Source organism: Mytilus californianus, unplaced genomic scaffold (genome assembly GCF_021869535.1).
Source record: "Mytilus californianus isolate M0D057914Y unplaced genomic scaffold, xbMytCali1.0.p SCAF_2, whole genome shotgun sequence".
Lineage (NCBI taxonomy): Eukaryota > Metazoa > Mollusca > Bivalvia > Mytilida > Mytilidae > Mytilus > Mytilus californianus.
In genome coordinates, this window is record NW_026262668.1 from 137,210,629 (window position 1) to 137,224,058 (window position 13,430).

The window sequence follows — 13,430 nt, forward strand, 5'->3', positions numbered from 1 at the left end:
TAAGGGAGTTTAGATGCTATATTTAATCCTTAGGAGGTCTGTTCAAAGGTTATATCGTATTTACATCATTCACGTATAGTTATGACCATATGTTTATACTCATATGGTTCGAGTATATACTCGTTTGGTTATTAACAGGCTGGACCATATGTAAAATTGTATGAATAGGAGCATGAACACATTAAATGATTAAAAATAATCTGAAATATTTATGAAAATTTTAATTTACGTCCAAAAATCTTAGCACCAAAATAAAGAATAAAAAGAGGGTTCAAGGCCCATAGTGCCTGTGAAAAAAACCTGCTGACTTCTTGTTAAACGGGTCAGTTAGATATTTCTTGAAGTTATTTTCTAAAGTCGAAGTTGACGTATTGTGTTTTGTAAGGAAAAATAGATAATGACCATGTCAAAATGCTTTTACTATAATTTTAACGTGTGAGTAAAATGTTTATTTCATTAATCATGTAACAATGATTACCATATGATTAAATAAGTTAAAATTTTGTGTTAAAAAAAATCTTAATTTATGATTACCTCCTTTATTGTTCTTCACTCACTTCAGAAGTTTTAAATTGTTGAGATGATAGCTTCTGAATAAGTATGTTTATGGAGAAGTCTGAATAGGTATGTTTGTGGAGAAGTCTGAATAGGTATTTTTTTGGAGAAGTCTGAATAGGTATGTTTGTAGAGAAGTCTGAATATGTATGTTTATGGAGAAGTCTAAATAGGTATGTTTATGGAGAAGTCTGAATAGGTATGTTTATGGAGAAGTCTGAATAGGTATGTTTATGGAGAAGTCTGAATAGGTATGTTTATGGAGAAGTTTGAATAGGCATGTTTGTGGAGAAGTCTGAATAGTTATTTTTTTGGAGAAGTCTGAATAGGTATAATGGTGGAGAAGTCTGAATAGGTATTTTTTGGAGAAGTCTGAATAGGTATGTTTATGGAGAAGTCTGAATAGGTATGTTTGTGAAGAAGTCTGAATATGTATGTTTATGGAGAAGTCTGAATATGTATGTTTATGGAGAAGTCTGAATATGTATGTTTATGGAGAAGTCTGAATAGGTATGTTTTTGGAGAAGTCGGAATATGTATGTTTATGGAGAAGTCTGAATAGGTATGTTTGTGCAGAAGTCTGAATAGGTATGTTTGTGCAGAAGTCTGAATAGGTATGTTTGTGCAGAAGTCTGAATAGGTATGTTTGTGCAGAAGTCTGAATAGGTATGTTTTTTTAGAAGTTTGAATAGGTATGTTTGTGAAGAAGTCTGAATATGTATGTTTATGGAGAAGTCTGAATATGTATGTTTATGGAGAAGTCTGAATATGTATGTTTGTGGAGAAGTCTGAATAGGTATGTTTGTGCAGAAGTCTGAATAGGTATGTTTGTGGAGGAGTCTGAATAGGTATGTTTGTGGAGAAGTCTGAATAGGTATGTTTTGGAGAAGGATGTATCAAATAACATTGATTAAAACTGAAATATATTTGGGTCTAATCAATGAGACAAATCATGACATCACAAAAATATTGATCTACATCTAAGGATAGGGGTGTCTATGGAGTATGTCAAGCTGTTTAAAAAAAAAGTTATGAATAAATTGAATGGAGACTATTAAAGATCTGCCAAAATCAACAAATCTAAAGAGGAAAAACATAAGGATATTACTAAAAATTACAATCAATCAAGTTGTACAAGATTGAAATGAGAGAGCTGAAATCTGAAAAGGCTCATTTAGTCCCTCTACAGGAACCTAGGCGGTAGTATTCATATGTCATTTCTTGATGTGTTAGTTTTTTTGATAATTTGGTGTTGAAATTGGGACATCTGGATGTCTTGTACTGATTTTAATGTATGATTTGTTGGTCCAATGATCGAGATTAAAAATTTGGAAGGGTTGATAGTAAATTATGTTTTAACCCTCTTTGACAGTTTTTTGTGTCGCTTGACGGAGTCAAAAAGCGAGACATAGGTATGCTGTTTCTGGCTTAGGTGACGCTACTGCGGCGGCGGCAACAATGTATAAGTTTGTGATTAGGTCTAGTTTGTGGTGAACCACAAGTTGTAGGTCAATCATATTTGGTATACAGTTGTATTAGCATTGGCACATTTCATTTCCATGGAGATTATTTGGCCCTGCCCCCTCAGTCATGGTCTATTGACTTTGAAACTTTTGCTTATTTTACATGTATTAGTTTGTGATTAGGTCAGTTTATGGGGAACCATTAGTGGTAGGTCAATGATATTTGGTATACAGTTGTATTAGCATTGGCACATCTCATTTCCATGGAGATTATTTGACTCAGCCCCCTTAGTCATGGTCTATTGACTTTGAAAAATTTATATAGTTAACATGTATTAGTTTGTGATTAGGTCAGTTCAATGGGAACCATTAGTGGTAGGCCAATGTTAATTGGTATTCAGTTGTATAAGCATTAGCACATCTCATTTCAATGGAGAATATTTGGCCCCATCCCCTCAGTCATGGCCTATTGACTTTGAAACTTTTGCTTAGTTTACATGTATTAGTTTGTGATCAGTTTAAGATGAACTGCTTATGTTAAGTCAATGATATTTGGTATGCCAATTTATTGACATTTGTAAGTATCGTTTCCATGGAGATTATATAGCTCCACCCCCTCTTCATGGTTCATTGACTTTGAAACTTTTACATAGTTTACAAGTTAATGTTTGTGTTTAGGTTTGTTTAAAGGGAACAACTTATAATAAGTCAATGATATTTGGTATACAGTTGTATTAGCATTGGCGCATCTCATTTACATGGAGATGGTTTAGCCATGTACCTCAGTCATGGTTCATTGACTTTGAATATAAGCCTTGTTAAGTATTGCCATTTTGATTTCAACATTTGCATAATCAAAATTACAAAAAAGCGAGACATATCTCTGTGATAACAGTTTATGTTTAATATTTGTGCAATAAGTTATCTTTTGGTTATTGGTGACATAAGGTTACTGTCTCAATGACGGTTATTGGTGTCATAAGGTTACAGTCTCAATGACGGTTATTGGTGACATAAGGTTACTGTCTCAATGACGGTTATTGGTGACATAAGGTTACTGTCTCAATGACGGTTATTGGTGTCATAAGGTTACAGTCTCAATGACGGTTCTTGGTGACATAAGTTTACTGTCTCAATGACGGTTCTTAGGGTCATAAGGTTACAGTCTCAATGACGGTTATTGGTGTCATAAGGTTACAGTCTCAATGACGGTTATTGGTGTCATAAGGTTAATGTCTCAATGCCGGTATTGGTGACATGTTACTGTCTCAATGACGGTTATTGGTGACATAAGGTTACTGTCTCAATGACGGTTCTTGGTGACGTAAGTTTACTGTCTCAATGACGGTTCTTAGTGTCATAAGGTTACAGTCTCAATGACGGTTATTGGTGTCATAAGGTTAATGTCTCAATGACGGTTATTGGTGACATAAGGTTACTGTCTCAATGACGGTTATTGGTGACATAAGGTTACTGTGTAACACAATTGTGTTCCATACGTTAATCATCAGGAAGTAACTAAATACAGCAAATCCGAAACGATTACATGTAACCTTTAGACACTTAATAACAATCTGTACGAATATTATAGACATATACCCTGCAGCCAATAAATGACCATGTCTACTGTGAAATAACATGTATCCGTCAGGGATTAATTGCATAGTTTGACAATTAACCACAGACTAGTATTACTCCACAACCAGACTACTACGTAACCGGCCTACAGCTATGGACCGTTTGTATGGACCACTGAACTATATAAGATCCAGCTTTGGACTCGAACGGCAGATAGATTCTTACAGATAGGATTCAGACAGGAGATTCCGCCAAGGTCTCCCCCCTTGTGGGTAGGCTGGAATTAATTCACTAACCATCCGAATTACTCAGTCAGGACCGAACAGTTATACCACTATACGATCACGTGTCCGTGTGACGATATGAACATTCGAACAATTCAACTTTAAAGACAGTTTGTGAACAATCGAACATTTGAACTTTAGAAACAGTCTTAACTTTGTAATTACATAATAAAATTATTTAATCAACCACTGACTTCATTACATAAGTCAAATTGGTGCCGTTTAGACCAGGATCGACTTGGATTGGCTAAAACAACGCAAAGGAATATAAAACGTAAGAACTAAGTTACTTTCATTTTTTTCTTTATGGACAATCAAGATATTTTTTTTTTAAGTTTGAAGAAGCTAGTTTTTCGTTTAGAGTAAATATGTAATAAAAAAAAAGTAAAATGTCTGATACTATAGCATTTTTCGTATTTATGGTTTTTGATCATATATATTATGGGTTGTTTTCTTGAAGATACATTCAATTATTCTAGAAAATATATATCTTACGTAAAATTAGTAGAGCACCGGTATATATGAAGGTTGATTTAGAACCTTTGGTAGATGAAGTTAAGGGTGCATTGTGGTTCACATGTTTGCGATGTTATAGCCATTGAAGATTATGGTTTACGCAGTTGGGTAGTGTGTATGCACGTTTGTTTAGAGAAAACAAATAGTCTATAATTTTAGATTCCAACCCCTTCTTCGGATGATTAACATAAGTGATGTTAAGTAATTAAATGGTGCAAGTTGTTTTATGGTGTTAGATTACGCCTTATTTACATAAAATAAATGTTAATAGATAAAGAGAAGTATCTTCAGAAAATAGCACATTAAAGATAAATGTTGATATGTTTTGCCCTAAGGGATTTACAGTATTTTTGTGGTAGATCGATATTTGTAAAAAAATGAGAGACATATGAACTTCATGACTAATGACAAAATCTAAGTGAAAAATATAATTGATATTAAAGGAAAACTAGCATTAAAATAAAATTGATTTTTTTTTAACAATTATGAGGATAATTATCAGAAATTAAAATAAGAATAAGAAAATAATTAATTTAGTAGTAATACAAAAAATGAGTCTAAACAATGGGCTTTGTTCATAAATAAGCATAGAACAAACTTTAAATTGTTTTGGTTTTTAAGAAGTAAGTCAAGTTTAAAAAAAAAAAAATGGAATGAATAAAAACATTCAGTCATAATGAAATGTATAAAAAGGAAAGGCAGTAGGTTGCTGATGTTTTAAAGCAAATTAAAATGATATATATAAAAAAAGAAAGGAAAGAAAGACTATGATGAGGAAACTATATACATTTTTTGGAAATGTAAACGATTTAAGAGTGATGAGCCTGAATTAATTTGTGGACTACATTTAGCATTAAGATTAATTAACGAGAAACTAAAGTTAAAGACGTAAAAGTATTACAATTGGTAACAAAGTAACACATATAATTTTTAGTAATTTTTTTTTATAGGTATCATGTAGGTGTAGGGGTTATATAGAATGATCGAATTGAACTTATTTGATTGTAAATTTGTAAATATGTTTCTTATGTCTTGTGTAAATAAACGTATCTTTGTTTTTATCATGTAGGATTCTCAAAATTGTTGAAGTTGTATACGACAGTTTTTTTTCCCTCTTTTGTTTTTTGTTTTAACCAGATAATTCGATATTTAAGAGAACGTATTGATTTTACCTAGAAATTGTTTTATTAAAATTTGCTAGGCTTGAATAACCCAGTGAACTAAAGGCGATTGAACAAACGATTGATAAATAAAAAAGTAGTAAACAATATTTAGTTTTTCCGAATTGGGATAAGTTTATCAGTGGGTTAGGTGCGATCTTCATTTGAATAGCCATATTTTGTACTGTTAAATTATTAAGAATATATCTTGGTTAGCCAAAAAGAAAAGTGTGAATTCTGGTTCTAATGCCACGAACAACGGGTACAAAATGGTGTCAACGCAATTGGTTGGAACAGATGTTACTGCTTCCAGAGAGATGTCTTCCTCTGCGCCATTGATCAGGGACGAAACTTAACCGGAGACCGATGTTAATAGTCTCTTGAGAAAGATTTACCTAGAGATAGATACGTCAACAACTTAGTAATGGGACTAGATGGTAAACCTTACAACGTCAATGGCCGGATCCATTAGCAGATGATGACCGACACTTGTACGAAGAATTGCGCACTTTCCAGTAGTAGAGGAACAATATGCTATGATGGTGACGGGAAAAAGTATGCACAATATATACCCAAATATTGAACTTTATGAACCATATGAACTCTATGTATCCAGATGTTGGATTTGCCGAATTTTATGAACTATATATGTGGTGATGGTTACAGAAGACTTAACAAAAAACTACAGAATTTATAATAACCTACAGGAAGAAAAACTACCGTATTTTATTGAACTTTCGTTCTATTTTGGATGGAAGGCATTATGTAACACAATTGTGTTCCATACGTTAATCATCAGGAAGTAACTAAATACAGCAAATCCGAAACGATTACATGTAACCTTTAGACACTTAATAACAATCTGTACGAATATTATAGACATATACCCTGCAGCCAATAAATGACCATGTCTACTGTGAAATAACATGTATCCGTCAGGGGTTAATTGCATAGTTTGACAATTAACCACAGACTAGTATTACTCCACAACCAGACTACTACGTAACCGGCCTACAGCTATGGACCGTTTGTATGGACCACTGAACTACATAAGATCCAGCTTTGGACTCGAACGGCAGATAGATTCTTACAGATAGGATTCAGACAGGAGATTCCGCCAAGGTCTCCCCCCTTGTGGGTAGGCTGGAATTAATTCACTAACCATCCGAATTACTCAGTCAGGACCGAACAGTTATACCACTATACGATCACGTGTCCGTGTGACGATATGAACATTCGAACAATTCAACTTTAAAGACAGTTTGTGAACAATCGAACATTTGAACTTTAGAAACAGTCTTAACTTTGTAATTACATAATAAAATTATTTAATCAACCACTGACTTCATTACAACTGTCTCAATGACGGTTATTGGTGTCATAAGGTTACTGTCTCAATGACGGTTCTTGGTGACATAAGTTTACTGTCTCAATGACGGTTCTTAGTGTCATAAGGTTACAGTCTCAATGACGGTTATTGGTGTCATAAGGTTAATGTCTCAATGCCGGTATTGGTGACATGTTACTGTCTCAATGACGGTTATTGGTGACATAAGGTTACTGTCTCAATGACGGTTATTGGTGATATAAGGTTACTGTCTCAATGACGGTTATTGGTGTCATAAGGTTACTGTCTCAATGACGTGTACCCTACATTGACTTTGACTCATATTATTGGTAATTTATGTCTCATTTATGTAGGTTCCATATCTTCTTTAATTCAATCTATTAATGCGCACAGCAACATATAGACATGTATTTTTCTATTTACTACCACTGGGTCGATACCACAAAAGTCCCCATGTTACCATTCACTAATCATTTCATTTAGGATTAAGAGGCTCGGAGTCGGAAAATTGTGCACAAGTAGGTTGATGTCTTCCCGCGGACTGTTACTCTGTGAACTAGCACGTTGTAATTCGGTCTAGTACAAGCAGGGTTCGTATTCATATCGCATGGCCATTTTCTCGTCTTGAATATGCCATTAGTTTGCCACTGGACGTTAAACAGTTATTCATCAGTATCATTCTTTTTGCTAAATAAGTTGTATTTTAGTTGTAAGCTTTCGTCTTTTTCAATTTAATGCATTAATCATTCAACTATCGAAAAACCTGTTAAAATATTGAACAACATCTGTCAAAATTAAATGTCACAAAATGTAGACTTGTCAACCACAGTATAATTAAGAAATCACGAATGTCGTTACCCTTTTAAAACACGTCCTTAATTACTTTAATTGAAAAAAACAACCAGAATTATCAATTTCCTTTTAGGATGTGATTTGTTATTTTACTTTCAAGAATTTCCCGTCGAAATAGATAACATGGAAATTTCAATTTTATTTCCAATCATTGCGAGACACTTTATTGTCAATTCCGAACATTTTACTTTGGTAGTTGTTTCAAAATTCTGCAAGTGTCGGATGTACTGTTGATTTATATCTTAAAACATATATGTAATTGCATTTTCTAATATTTTTGTACGCAAGTTGACGTAAACAACGACTTGCATAGCTACCTGTTACTAGTCGAGAAGTTTCATCAAAAAGCAGTATGACCCTTGAATGACAATGATGTCCGTTGTCATGGCACGTGATTCTGGTATATAAATAATCAGGAACGGTCGATTCGTAAAAAAAGAATATAAATTAGCGGCAACATGAATAGTTCATCGATGTTCTAATAGCAGTATTTGGCAAAATCTTTTGGGTCAATGCTCTTTCACTTCGCACTTTATTTGGCCTTTTAAACTTTTTTATTCGAGCTTCACTGATGAGTCTTTTGTAAACGAAACGCGCGTCTGACGTATAAACGTTTAATCCTGGCATCTATGATGAGTTAATCCTCACAATAACTAGAGGCACCAGTACTTACCGGTTTTCAAATCTCGTAAATTCATTAAGCGTATACAAATCAATATAAAAAATAATACACGAGGGAATAAGACCAGTGAATAAGACCGGGTTAAACATATAAAAACACTGAAGCGAAAAAAAGTCTTAAACATAACAACCGTCTTGTCTAAGGTCAACTTTGCCTAAGTATTATCACACTAACATATTTCATGAACCAGAATTTAGACAACATATATAATTGAAACATGTCGTTTATAGGCAACAGTACATTTTTACTGAGATTGGATTCGGATGATGGGTAATGCTTGCATAGCAGGAGACGCTCACTCTGGTGACGCATTCGGATTTCCTCTATTTTGAGTAGGTACGAGTCTTTCGGGATTTGTTTTTTATCTGATTTATGAGAATTGAAGATCGGTAGACTAGGAAATAGGATGCATTCAGACGATTTCACTGGTCAATCTAAGACTACGAAAATATGTTGTAAGCTAAGACACAGACACATCGTATAGGTCAACCGTAATGGTGACCGTAAAACTTTTATAGTGTCGATTTTAGTACATCTTCCTCATAACCTTCCGTAACATACCAAATGAGACATACAACACCATACGATGTGAAATAGGGTGCCACTGCTAAGAAATGGAAAGTTGACAATAGCAGCATTTGTCATTCGTCTTGTTTATATTTGTCATTTTAGCGGTATTTTTAACAATGCTATATAAGTGCTATATAAGTGGGAGGTTTGGCTAGCCATAAAGCCAGGTTCAACCAACCATTTTTTCTTAAAATGTCCTGTATCAAGTCAGTTATCTACAGTCCGTTTCTATGTATGTTGGCGTTTGCTTTTGTTGTAGTTCAGTGTTTCTGTTGTTCCGTTGTTTTCCTCTTATAGTTGATGTGTTTCCCTCGGTTTTAGTTTGTTACCCGGATTTGTTTTTGCTTTCCAGTGCGTTGATGCATCTTTTTAAATACGACAAACACATGTACACTAGTAGATAATAATGATTTATAGTTGTACAGTAAGATGATACTAAGAGTCAAACAAAATTCATAGATAAAAGAAAGGCAGGAAATCGATTGACCAAAAGTAAGAGGATCACAAAACAGACGTCAGTAAACATAACACTACAGAAACTTAAGAACCCTGACTGAAATTGGGAGTTAAGTCATATGACAAGCAGTCACTGATACGCCAGGGTGTTTCTAAGGTAGTAATTCATCAAGGAGAACCGTATGAAGGGTTGTATCTACGACACACAAAACATATAATGAGTAGAGAAGTCAAAAGTCATCTTTCAAGAAGTTTTATTATGATGTTCTTTCCATATTGTAGACATCCGATGTAAAAGTTATTTTTTTGTATAGAGTGTCATTACCATGAACATTATAAAACCACTATTTTATTAATGTCACGAGAGGCACAATTTGTTGAATGACACTTCTTATTTGTTGTGTAAACATATACATATTTTGACAATTCCTGCTTTGAGAAACTTTTGCATTTGGTATCGGAATTAATGACATAAATATAAAGATAAGACGATGTGGTATATAATTGCCAATGAGACAACTCTCCACCAGAGACAAAATGACATGAAGTTATCAGCTATAGGTCACCGTACAGTCTTCAACAGTGAGCAAAACCCTTGCCACATAGTCGGCTATAAAAGAAATCGAGCGGTCACAAACATGTTTAACCCCGCCACATTCTTTATGTGCCTGTCACTGTAGTTCAGTGGTTGTCGTTGGTTCATCATGTCTGTCATATTTGTTTTTCGTAAATTGTTTTGTTATTAATTAGGTCGTTAGTTTTCTCAATTGAATTGTTTCATATTTTCATGTCGGGGCCTTTTATAGCCGACTATACGGTATGGGTTTTCTCATTGTTGAAGGCCGTACTGTTGACTATAATTACTTAAATCCACTTCATTTGAACTTTGGTGGATAGTTGTCTCATTTGCAGTCATACCACATCTCCTTATTTTTATATTAAATAATTCAAACGCGAAAACTGATTCATGTACAAAATAATAAACGAAAAACAAATGTGATATACAGAAACAAACGATAACCACTGAATTATAAGTTCCTGACTTGGGGCAGTGGTGTAACAGTACAACATAAGAGCAAAAAATAAAAAATCAGTTGCAAAGGGCTTAACTCATCAGATTGATACAAAGCAGAAATACATCTAACAAAAACACAGACCGGACGTGGCAGGGTACTTATACATCCCCACAACAACAACAAAAAAACACAGTACAGATCTGAGAGTACTCGCAGTTATTGAAAGCTAGTTCAAAGCCAATCACAACTAATAAAAAAAATCATGCATCTAAGACTAAAATATCAATCAGTACACATCCAATGAATTTATCGTAAAGTCATCATTAATAGTAAAAAGAAACATGACCTTGTGCAATGCCAAGATACAGGTATCGACAGATTGAAGAGCCATTGATGTGCATATGTGAAAAAAAAAAATATTTAGTTTAATTTTAATTTACTAATAACAAAAACAATATTAATACAAATAAAAACAGTATTCACAGATCTAATTACAGTGTTGAATTGGTAACCTTTTATAACAAGTTTATTTAAAGGATCAATAAGTTTACCCGGATCGTATCTAAATTTCCGGGCTCGGTAAACAACATCTCATAAGATATCGTAATTCCAACATACGGTTTTCAACAATACACACGAGTCTTATGATATACCGATAATACCATTAAACGGTAGCTACTTTTGACAATAACGATCAGTTGTGCATTGTCTCAAGCCGACAAAAAATTGTTTATGAACTTATCAGAGACTATTCAAAGATCAACCATCAATAGCAAATTCCCTAAATGACAAAATAACAATAAGATAAAACGAAATGCACACGTGTTCTCATATGAACCAGAATTGTAAAAAATCATCTACATACATGATTTTAATTTGCATTCGTATATATTGAAACTGAGACTGTTTCGAAGGATCTACATCAATGACAATACTTTAAGTTTTCTTATTGTCAAATCAATTCTTGATTGTAATATAAACTTACGAGTGTACATTACAATGAATCACAACATATTTCAAAATACTCTTTTCTCAAATCTTTTCAAGCATTTGATTAAGGAAATGATTTCAATTTACTACGGTCGTATTGTTTTATCGTTACAATATATCAACTTACTAGTGGCATTTTAATGTGGTCAAAGCTTTTACCTGTCCACTACCATTCAACTGATATTATGAAAGGTAAGTCATTTTCTGATGCAACTGGTCTTACTTTGTTTGAAGGTCCATTGTTACTTTCAAACAATCACCAGACATATGTATCACACCCAGACTTGTTTCGACAAAGTATGACATGCGAACGTTATAAGAGATTCTTTGAGAGAAGATACTATTTTTGTATCCGATAAAGATGATTGATTTTATAATGTATCCTTCAATTTTTTCAAATATAAACTTATCGGAGGGATAAGTCACTCCCGAGCATCTTGTTTTTGTTGAATGATGTTTATGTATAATTGTCTAAATGAACAAAAATCGTTTGTCAAAACAGGAAAAACATATGGAACGAGTTCCTGTCATATTCCTGAATTTTACATTTGCAAAAGACTGAAATTGATTAGTAAATGCACTTCCAGACAGTCATATTCCAGTATATTCTGATAAAATAAAACAAAAACGTCTTGAGAAGAATTAATTAGTTTCTTGATTGAAATCTTGAGTTTTATTATCTTAAGCCTTATTGAATGCTACAAAGACTTATTTATTGAGAGATTTTGCTTATATTCTGATATTGCAGAACGCTTCATTATTCAAGGCTGTTGTAAACGTTCTTCAACGTGCATGAAAGTATAACATTCTGTACTGATCGAAATAAAAAGGCGGGAAAGTACCCTTCCAGAGCACCCGAGACCACCCCGGTGTTTGATGGGGTTCATGACGCCCAGTCATTGTTTTTCGATGTTGTGCTTTGTAGACTTGTGTTTTTTTGCCATAACATTGATTGTTCGTTTTCGACTTATAAGTTTGGTTATCCCTTTGATATCGTCAGCCTCTATTTTGATATATATAAAAACTACTTTATCTTTGGTGAGTTTTTTCTTTATTCCCGCAACTATTTAATGTGCCTGTCCCTTGTCAGTAATCTCGTCAGTAGTTGTCGTATGTCATGTGTTTTGTTATCTGGAGAATTGAGCTTTAATGGTAAATTGTTCTGGTTAAATTATCCTCAAACTTTTCAACATACTTTTTTGTCTTATACCTTTTCAACTGGTGGCTTTCAAATATTCTGCTTTGATCGTTCTTGGTGAAGGTAAATTAAAACTAAAGGCTCTAAAGAGCCTGTGTCACTCACCTAGGGCTATGTGCATCTTCAACATTGTAGACTACAGTTTACAGTTTCTCTCTATCTGATTTAGTTTTTGCCCAAAACACAAAAGAGGGTAAACAAAAATCGTCATTTAAGGGCAATCACTCCTATCTACTAATTTTTTTTGACATAATTTGACCTGATTGTAGATCTTGTCTTGCTGATCATTTAAATTATGCTGGTTATTTAAATTTTCTGTCTATCTTATATAGTTTTCAAAAATTGGTAAAAATCGTCATTAAAGAACAATAACTTCAATAACCAGTCGACTGAAGAATTTTACCAGTAGACTTATTTGTAGATATTGTCTTGCTGATCACTTTTGCTCTATAAAGTTTCTATCTATCTATTTTAGTATTTAAGATTTGAGGCAATATGGCAAAAATATTAGTAAAAATCGTCGTTAAAGGGCAATAACTCTAATAACGAGTCTTGCTGATCATTTTTACTGTTTAAAGTTTCTCTCTATCTATTCAAGTTTCAGGAAAATAGGCAAAAATGGAAAAAAAGTAGTAAAATTCGTCATTTTAGGACAAAAGCTCCTATAAAAAATCGTCTGACAGTTTTGACGTTAATACACAATAGGTAGAGCTCAACATTCTGAACATTTCTGTCCCCCGTCAGATTTTCTCTATTTATAGC

The 13,430-nt window shown here is 33.5% G+C and overlaps 1 long non-coding RNA gene across 1 annotated transcript; it reads left to right on the forward strand.

The window, feature by feature from the left end:
• The first annotated feature begins 3,498 nt into the window (after nt 1-3,498).
• LOC127731173 (uncharacterized) lies at nt 3,499-6,893 on the forward strand. Its single transcript, XR_007995541.1, has 2 exons — nt 3,499-3,990; nt 6,818-6,893. It is a non-coding gene; the product is annotated as an uncharacterized LOC127731173 (long non-coding RNA).
• Nucleotides 6,894-13,430: the final 6,537 nt, after the last annotated feature.